The following is a 9,859-nucleotide window of genomic DNA, read 5'->3' as shown; positions in this document are numbered from 1 at the left end:
TCCTAGCCACCCACATCAGGTCCAGCCTCAGCCAAATGGGAACATGGTCAGACACAAACCTGCTCAAGAACTTCTCTAGCCTTCTCAATAGGTATTCTTATTATGCTGCAACCATCTTTAAAATTTTTCTCTTCCTTCTCAATGTTCTATGTTCAGTTTGTAGCTGCTCTCTGAAAATTTGAATATAACTTTTTCCTTTTTTCTACTTCTCAACAACTATCACCATAAATTAAAATAAACTACCTCCTCATTCTTTGAGCTCTTCTTTTTTTCTTTCTTTTTTAATAACACATTTCTTGAGACATAATTCACAACCTTCTTTCTCACATTCATCTTACTTCACTCAATAGTAATCCTCACTAGCATGTTGCTGGTTGGCTTGATTTTCACAACAAATCCTAGAGTGTAGAGGGTGAAAGGGTACTGGAAGGGAGGCAAGAAAGAGGTGTTAAGGGGGAAATGCTTAAGCGGTTCCTTGATGAGCAGAAGAAAGACAAGAAGTTTTGAATATTTGTACAGATAAAAAAAAAATATTTACACCACTAGTTACTTAGATAGAAAGCTAATTTAAAAAGTGGCCCCTGCGCTAAATGAACACCTAATATTTAGGGATGGATAACCTGGATATTAAGCAATAAAAGGTGGGAGGTGGAGGTGGGGAGCATCAATTATGTCCTTTCCAATTTTGAGACAGGACATACCTCCTTGGAATTCCCACAGATACTTAAAGTTTAAAATGTCTCAAACCAAAGCCATTATCTTTCCATAACAAAACCACTTTGCTTTTCTCTTCCTTGTAGTTAATGGTTTCATGATCCTCCCACTTACTCAAGAAAGAAACCAGGGAGTCATCCTAGACACTGTCTCTGCCTCATGCTCACATCCATCAGTCTTCAGGTTAATTACTGTATTTAATTCCTCATCTCTCATGTGGACCACCTTCATTGGTCTTCCAGCTCTACAAGCCTTCCAATCCATCCTCTGTAATAGTGGTTTTCAAATTGTGTTTTTGGGGAACTCCAGTCATTCTTGTTTTTTGTTTGTTTTGTTTTGCTTTTGGTTGTTTTGGGAATCCTTATTTCCACCTTAACTAGAGTGCCTCTTTCCACCTTGCTCATGGAGTCTTCCTTAACTGTAGGGAAAAGGACTTCCAGGTCTTCTGTGTGCATACAGGCTTTGACATGTGCCTCTGTTATCTGTAATCTGACCCAAGTGTTGTAATTACTTGATTTATAAATCTGTTTCCTCTGGGCATGCATTAATTTTCTATTCTTCATATGCCCAGATAATTGCAGTTTGATAGATATTTGGACAAAGAGTGGACAATACCGATAGTAACAAAGATAAGGAGAGCAGCAAAGTGCTCGTTTGTGAAGGCACTAAATAATTTGCTTTTGAAGATACTGAGTTTGATGTTTCTGTGAGTCATAGAGCTGGAAATAATTAGTAAGGAATGTGGATGTGGAATTCAAGAGACATCCAATCTGGAGATGCAAACTTGATTATTATCAATATACGCATAACTAGCACAATTCCAAATGGAAACAATTCATCTACTTAACCCATAGATTCTGGTGTGGAGAGAATTCCTCTGAAGTAAGAAAGACTATGTTTTGTCATCCTCCTACCCACAGAAATTTACCAGCTGACGATTAAAATTTACATTTCAATGAGCAACTTAGATTCACAGGAAGCATAATTTTCTTTTATAACTAAGAAGTAAAAAACATTTTTTTCCATTGTATTACTGATATTGAGAGCCATTTGAAGAGAAATGTTCAGGATGCAATCATTAGTCTGACTCGCATTTAAATTTTGGCTCTCTGGAAACCTAGCTAGCAATCTGAGCTTGTTTGAGTCAACTAACTTTTCTCAGCCTCAGTTTTCTTATTAGTAAGTAGGAATAATGATATATAAATTGGAAGTATGCTGTAAATACTTACAATGAAATAATATTTGTGAAAAGAGCATTCTGGAATGCTTGCACATAGTAGGCACTTAATAAATTTCTTCAAAAAACATTTATTCAGTTCTCTTTAAGGTGTTGTGCACAGTTCTGGTGGAGCTTACACTCCAATGCAGGGAGAGGAGAGAAAACAATAAACAATGAACACAGGGAAGAAGTAAATGATCTAGTATGTCAAACGGCAACACAATTCATTTTGTATTGAAACTCATATAGTGCAAGTAGCTACAAACTTCAATGCCCGCAGGGGTCAGGAAAGAAATTAAAATAAGTAAGTCATGTTGGTTGAAACAAAGCAGCCCTTTTTAATTATTCTGAAATTATTTTGAAAAAGATAGAAGTCCAAAAAATCTGTTTCTTTTCTTAAATATACCTTCAGAAAATAATAGTACAGTGCTTGCTTCAGCAGCACACATACTAAAATTGGAACGATGCAGAGAAGATTAACATGGCCCTGCACAGGGATGACAGGCAAATTCATGAAGCGTTCCATATTTTAAAAGAAAGAAAGAGAGAGGGAGGGTGGGAGAGAGGGAGAAGAAAGAAAAGTCTAAGGGTCCTAATAAATGTTAGGTGAAGCCTCCCTATCATGAATGGCAAGTTTCAGAGGGCGCTGGCGTTGGCAGAGGGCACCAGGAATGCCACTTTCCCTTCCAGCCAATTGGAATATAGATTCAGTGTCACCAGAACTGCCAGTTTTTTAAAAGAAGTCACAAATTTACATTTTGGGTAAGAATGTCCTGATTGGAATATAGTAATGTATTTATAATTATTTTCAAAACATTTGCTAGCTATATCTTGGCCTGCAGATGTAATTAAGTTTTAATCTCTAAAAAACTTTTAGCTTGGGCAGTCCCGGTGGCGCAGCGGTTTAGCGCCGCCTTCAGCCCAGGGCATGATTCTGGAGACCCGGGATCGAGTCCCACGTTGGGCTCCCTGCATGGGGCCTGCTTCTCCCTCTGCCTGTCTCTCTCTCTCTCTCTCTCTGAATGAATAAATAAATAAATCTTTAAAAAAAATACTTTTAGCTTTACTTATGTGATTTTTTTTTAAATAGGTTTTTGTTCTGCAGTATTTTGTAAAACTTGGCACTTGAAAGAGTGCATCTCTCCACTATACAGTCCTTTAACGATTATGTAAGGAATAAACATTTCGCTAAGAATCATATTGATCTGGGGCAGAGTAACATTGGTTAAAAATAAGAATCAATATTCCTCCTGCACATTTGTCCCCAGATTACCTCATGTCACTATTAAACATCTTCCTTAGTTACTGTGCCCTGATTTTGTTCAGCTGAAAAATCACTTTTCTTACTTTCTTTCAGATGGGGATGAACATGTGACTAAGTTCTCCCAAGTATATGAGAAGTTGTTGGAGAGAGCTTCTGGAAATGTTCCCTAAAAAACAGTCTTCCTCCTTCCTCTTTTTTCCTGTTATAGACCCAGATGTGATGGCTGGAGCTGCATTACGCATTTTGTGACTGGGAAGCAATTTGTACAAAAAGATGGTTGGGCAGAAAAGTAAAGGTTCCTGGGACATTAAGAAGCATCCACACAGAAGAAAAAAAAACCCACAAAACAACAAAAAAGTCCCAAACCCCAAAATTTATACTTCACATGACAAAAAGAATACAGAGAATAAAGAGTACATGATGAAAACATTTCTTTCTCATAAGAAAACAAGTCCTACTTGTAAAATGTAACCATTAATCAAAGCATTTTTATGTAACCTACCAAAAATCTTCTGAACAATTTCAAGTATTTTATGAGATATTCTATGCCTCCATAATTTATTGTGAATATATGTACTGAAAAATTGTTTAATTTGAATGAAAGTGATACAGTAGTAAACATGTTTAATTTTTCATTGTTTTAAATCAGTGAGTTTAGAATATTTTCATTTGTTCAAATGAAATCTAACTCTTTCTTCTATGAATGATCTGTTTATATTCTTTACCTATTTTACTAAGGAATTTATTATTTTCATATCATTTTATGAAATTCATTAGTATATTACCGACAGTAATATATTGTCTCTCACAAATGCTTTTTTTTCCCTAATTTTCTTGTTTTTTTACTTAGTTTCAGGTATCTATTCCTCTGGAAAAAATGTTTAGACTTAATGGATTCAAATCTGTAAAGTTTTCCTGTCATGGCAATTCTAAAACAAATGTTTTAAAAACAATAAAAAATTTTTAAAAGAAGCATCCATACAGTCCAAGATTTTGAGCTTGTTTTACATTAGTGAAAATAAAATTTTATATTGTCTAAGCCACTTTATTTCTGTTACCAAGTGCTGCTCTAAAGCAAGTCCTAACCAATTCACTAAGATCATTTTTAAAATACATTTTTATATAGCCACTAATGTAAAAAAAGCTGAATTTCAACTGAGTCTATTAGCATATGGAATCATCATTTGTCATATACCAAAACCATAACATTGTCTTTGTCACATATGGAAACCTCTGTAATTTCCTGTGTTTGTCAAACACATCTTTACTCATTTTGAGGTCTATTTGAGTTGGCACAAGAACAGTTTTAGATTATAATAGAAATTCATTGGATTAATGGAAAAATAAATTGTATTTACCTACATATTAATTAACTGAAACACGAGAACATGTCTTAGGCTATTAGAATGGAAGAAAATATTGAATCTTTCAGGCTTTCTAGGAGGATGCAATGGTAGAAGTAGTACGCAACATTTAAAAATGTGTCTTGGGGCACCTGGGTGGCTCACTGGGTTAAGCGTCTGCTTTCAGCTCAGGTTATGATTCCAGGGTCCTGGGATCTAGCCCATCATCGGGCTCCCTGCTTCTCCCTCTACCCCCCACCCCATCCCACGCCCCCGTCATGCTCTCTCTCTAGCTTTTTTCTCTCTTTCTCAATAAATAAAACTTCTAAAGAAATTTTTTTTAAAATGTGTCTTGGGGCACCTGGGTAACTCAATTTGTTAAGTGTTAAGTGTCAATTTGTTAAGTGTTTGTATGCAGCTCTGGGCATAATCTTCGAGTGATGCCATTGAGTCCTGCAGGGGCTCTGCTTTCAGGCCCGAGTCTTCTTGAGATTCTCTCTCTCCCTCTTCATCTGCCTCTCTCCCCACCCTGCTTTTGAGCATGGTTTCTCTCTTTCTCTCTAAATAAATAAATAAATAAATAAATAAATAAATAAATAAATCAAACAAAAAGAAAGAAAGAAAAAAAGAAAACTCTGACATGTCTTCAAGACTAAACTTTTCTAAAATCTTAGCCCAAAGAAAATGATTTTCCAGTTTATTGAATCATGACTTAGGTGAATTAATTATTTCCACTCAATCTCTGTTTTCTCCCTATATCAGACAAGATTCAGCTACATTTAATAGAAAATTTAAAATTTCATTGCTTAAACACACGATGATTTTTCACTTGAGTGAAAAAGTCTAGACATGGGAAATCTAGGGTAGGCTTGGAGATTCCACAAAGCTACCAGGGATTCAACCTCCTTCTATCTTTATGCTCTTCCATTCTCAACAAATGGCTGATGGGTTCCAACCTGAAGATCATAAGGTTGTTTGGGCATGGGGTGGGGGTGGGGGGCATCACATCCGTGTTCTAGGCATCATGAAATACAATTGGGGGAATCCGGGGTACCTGGATGGCTCAGTCGGTAGAGCATGGGACTCTTGATCTTGGGGTTGTTGAGTCCAAGCCCAACAATGGGTGTAAGAGCTTACTTAAAAAAACAAAATGAAACAAAAAGCAATTGGGAGAAGAACAAAAATTCTTCCAGCTGAATCAGCTCCATTAAGACATCTTTAAGACATCTACTCAGAAATAAAATATTATACATAGCATTTCACTTCTTACTGCCCAGAATTTAGGGGTTGTCACAATTGGTTCAAGGGGTTTGGGAAATAGTGGTCTCCCAGTGAGGCACATAGCCAACCCAAATGAAATCAGAGCTCCATCTCCAATGAAGAACTAAGTTAGGAGATAGTTCGTAAACAGCCAGCAGTCTCTGACACGACTCTCACAAAATACCAAGGGACATGTGTTTGTAAGTGTCAATAGTCTACTTAATGTTTAACTTCACACATATTTAATATAAAAACATCAATGTCAAATTAGTATTTAATATTAACAGTTAATATTTAACACATGTAATAACTATATTCTATATTTCTATGGTATATATTTAATATTAATAATGTACTATATTAAAATAAAATATTAAAATTAAAACAACTCTGAGAATTTGTCTTAATTTTATTCTACCCAATATGAAACAAAAAGAAATAATTATGACAGATTTTGGTTACTTAATATAACATCACTGGTTCTGACAGGTTCTCAGCCACACCTACAATACTCAAAGTCGGCTACGCCCAGAAAAATAAAACGTTATAAATGTACATGGAGATAAATTGGCTCAGGAAGAAAAGAATGCATCAAGACACATATTTGCCAAAATGAAATCAGGAAACTGTGAGTGTATTGCTTAAAATATCAGAATTATTCAGGTTGATTTTTAAGCACAATTTGGTAAATTTATTGGAAAGGCTTGATCAAAAATAATATCAAAACGTGATTTTTTTAAATTTTGAGTTAGCAAAATAAATTTAGTAAATAAAATGACAATGAAACATGCCATCTACCTAAATTTGGTTGCCTTATGCATCCTTGTATATTCTCCAATTCAAAGCAGTCTTCGGTATAAAGTTCACAGATTGTCGATTACCCAGGTACACAAGAACACAGAGTGGGAGGTTCTGCTTTCTGGGTGGTGAGAGGCAAGCGGGCTTGAATTTAGGCCACCAGGTGAACTGCGACAATTTCCCTACCAGATGGCAGCTACAGACCTGCTTCCTGAGGCTACTTGTGTAGCTTGCTCTAATTGGCTAATTGTGTTGTACACAGATTAGTTTTTGCAGGTTCCTCTCAGGGGACCAACTGCACACACTAATCAAAGTTTCCAGTGCCTGTAGACCTCATGGGGATCTTGTTGAAATGCAGATTTTGATTCAACACGTCTGGGGGTGGGGCCTGAACCCTCGGTCCTCACCAGCTCTCAGGTGGTGCGAAGAAGCAGAGTAGCAAAGAACTAGTACTGTGAATTTGTTAAATCAAAAGCAATGCCCAGAGGACCTCACTGTCCCTTTCCTGTCTAAAGGAACTGGGGGAGGGACTCCAAAATTAGTATTTCTTTTTATTATTTTTATTTATTCATGAGAGACATAGAAAGAGGCAGAGACAGAAGCACGCTCCCTGTGGGAAGCCCGATATGGGACTCGATCCCAGGAGTCCGGGATGAAGACCTAAACTAAAGGCAGTTGCTCAACCATTGAGCCACCCAGGTACCCCAGAATTAGCATTTTTAACAAGTTCCTTTGTAATGTGGATGCTTCTGGTCCAGGAATCAGGTTTCAAGAAGCACTGATAATAGAATTCCAGTATAGATCTCAGATAGGTAAGAAATATGGAAGGCATAGAAGTAGCATATCCATCTTAGAGAATACCTGCTATGGACAAAATGTCTTTGTGAATTTCGATTTTAAATTTTAGATACATAAGCTATATGAATGCCATCCACCCTTATTTCCTAAATTTTCTATATACATTAGGAGAGGCAAAGCCAAAGCAAGGAAATTCTTTAACTTTGGATTACAGAGTTCCTTTTAGCTTTTCTTGAACTATATCTGGCAGGAAATAAAGCTATGTGAATTTTTGATATGAATTCTACATAAAACCTCAACTGTCTCAAAGGAAGCTTTGAAGTTTCTTTCTAACATTAATAATTCCATATTATTGCATTTAAAGGTCCCTAAATATAGACAAGTAAAAACACTACAAAATTACAAGTATTAATTATAGCACATTGACAACTAAATTTTAAGTGTTTTCTCAGGGTCCTGGGCCTCTGTGTTCAGTGGGGGAGTCCTCTTGGGATTCTCTTTCTCCCTCTGCCCCTCTGGTTCTCAGTCTTACTCTCTCTCTCTCTCTTTCTCCCTCTCTCTCTCTCTCTCAAATAAATAAGTAAATCTTTAAAAAAAATGTTGAAATCCTATGTCTTCTTGGGCCAAATACAGAGGAACTCCACACTCGTTTCTTTTTTTTTTTTTCTCTCTACTGTTTGGAAATAAACAACATCTAACTCTGTAGATTGGTTTTATCAAAGGGGATTTTATTACTATCAATCAAAAGACTTACTTTAAATAGTGTTGGGAAAGAAACAACAGACCCTAAATGGTGCCATTTGCCCCCCCGCCCATGGCAATCCACGACTTAATTGCACTTTCAGACTTTCCCAGATATGTGTGATCTTTAAAGAATCAATCTGAAATTTCCTATCAGCATTAGTGAGATAATCTGTATAATAATGCTTGGCCCAGAACAATCCTTTATTTTCTTTTGCTAATGACTTTGTCCCCAGCCCCTTCTGCCTGTAAAAACCTTCCACTTGGGGTACCTGGGTGGCTCAGCAGTTAACGGGCTGCTTTCAACTCAGGTCAGGATCTTAGGGTTCTGGGAGGGAGCCCTGCCTTGGTCTCCCCACTCAGCTGAGATCCTACTTCTCCCTCTCCCTCTGCCCTTCCCCTCCGCACATGCACATGCCTGTGTTTTCTCTCTCTTCTCTCAAATTAATAAACAAAATACAAAAAAAAAAAAAGGAAGAAAAGAAAGAAAGAAAGAAAGAAAGAAAGAAAGAAAGAAAGAAAGAAGAAAGAAAAAAAGAGAAAGAAAGAAAGAAAGAAAGAAAGAAAGAAAGAAAGAAAGAAAGAAAGAAAGAAAGAAAGAAAGAGCCTACCCTTTTACAAACTGCTTCCAGCACCTGTCTTTACTAGAGGGGATGCTGATAGATTCATGAGTCCTTGAACAAAGCCAATTACATCTTCAAATCTACTCAGTTAAATTTTTGTTCTTTAACAGTAAGGATTTTAAAATAATTCGATCCATCTTTACAAAGTGTGTGTTATGAATGTACATCACACATTTGTTTTTATGATGCTTCTTGTAAAGTCTATTCCTATATTTGATAATGGTTATTTCTTTTTTTTTTTTTTAAAGATTTTATTTATTTATTCATGATAGTCACACAAAGAGAGAGAAAGGCAGAGACACAGGCAGAGGGAGAAGCAGGCTCCATGCAGGGAGCCTGACGCGGGATTCAATCCCGGGTCTCCAGGATCATGCCCTGGGCCAAAGGCAGGCGCCAAACCGCTGCGCCACCCAGGGGTCCCCGATAATGGTTATTTCACTGTTAGTAGTAAGGCTTTGAGATTGAGTGTGTTTTGTTTTTGTTTTTGGGTTTTTTTGTTTGTTTGTTTGTTTTATGTAACACTATCCTTTCAAAGGGTTTTTAAAAGTGATGCTCACTTAATTTTACTGAATCTTACAAAATATACAAGGGTCTATCCATTCTTGGCAACACGTTCTCCTGCTACAGTTTTATTTTCTTTACCCTGTGTAGGTAGAAAGACAAATGCAGGGTCTGGCCAAATGCAGTATTCTTCCAGATTTATTAGAAAAGCAGATAAGAGACCAGATGCATGCAGAAATAAGAAATATACAGTTTGTTTTGTTTCATTACCCTAATCTAATTGAGGATTTTCAACTGGTACAGGACTTTTATAGCTGAGACACCACAAAATGGAGTTAGCTTTTCTTTTCTATGAGAATAAAAATCCTCAACTCTAGAACATCTATTGTGAACAATTTCCAAATAAGAGCACATTCCATTTTCTTAAAGTAAATATAAGCATAGATATCAAGTTTTATAAAATATTTTAATAAACTTAGGAGAATTGAAAGCTCAGTAAAGTTAAGGAGGTATTTAATAAAGCTAATTTATAATAATTATATCAATTTTCATCACTCTGGTGTTCCCATGGAATTTTTTTACATGAAATATTTTTCAG

The 9,859-nt window shown here is 36.3% G+C and overlaps 1 non-coding gene across 1 annotated transcript; it reads left to right on the top strand.

Moving 5' to 3' along the window:
• The first annotated feature begins 2,359 nt into the window (after nt 1–2,359).
• On the top strand, nt 2,360–2,465 carry LOC119872778. The gene has a single exon (XR_005362794.1). It is a non-coding gene; the product is annotated as a U6 spliceosomal RNA (small nuclear RNA).
• The last annotated feature ends 7,394 nt before the right edge of the window (nt 2,466–9,859 follow it).

Source organism: Canis lupus, chromosome 7 (genome assembly GCF_011100685.1).
Source record: "Canis lupus familiaris isolate Mischka breed German Shepherd chromosome 7, alternate assembly UU_Cfam_GSD_1.0, whole genome shotgun sequence".
NCBI lineage: Eukaryota > Metazoa > Chordata > Mammalia > Carnivora > Canidae > Canis > Canis lupus.
Note: the sequence above shows the minus strand (reverse complement) of the source record. Positions and strands in the feature narration are given on the sequence as shown.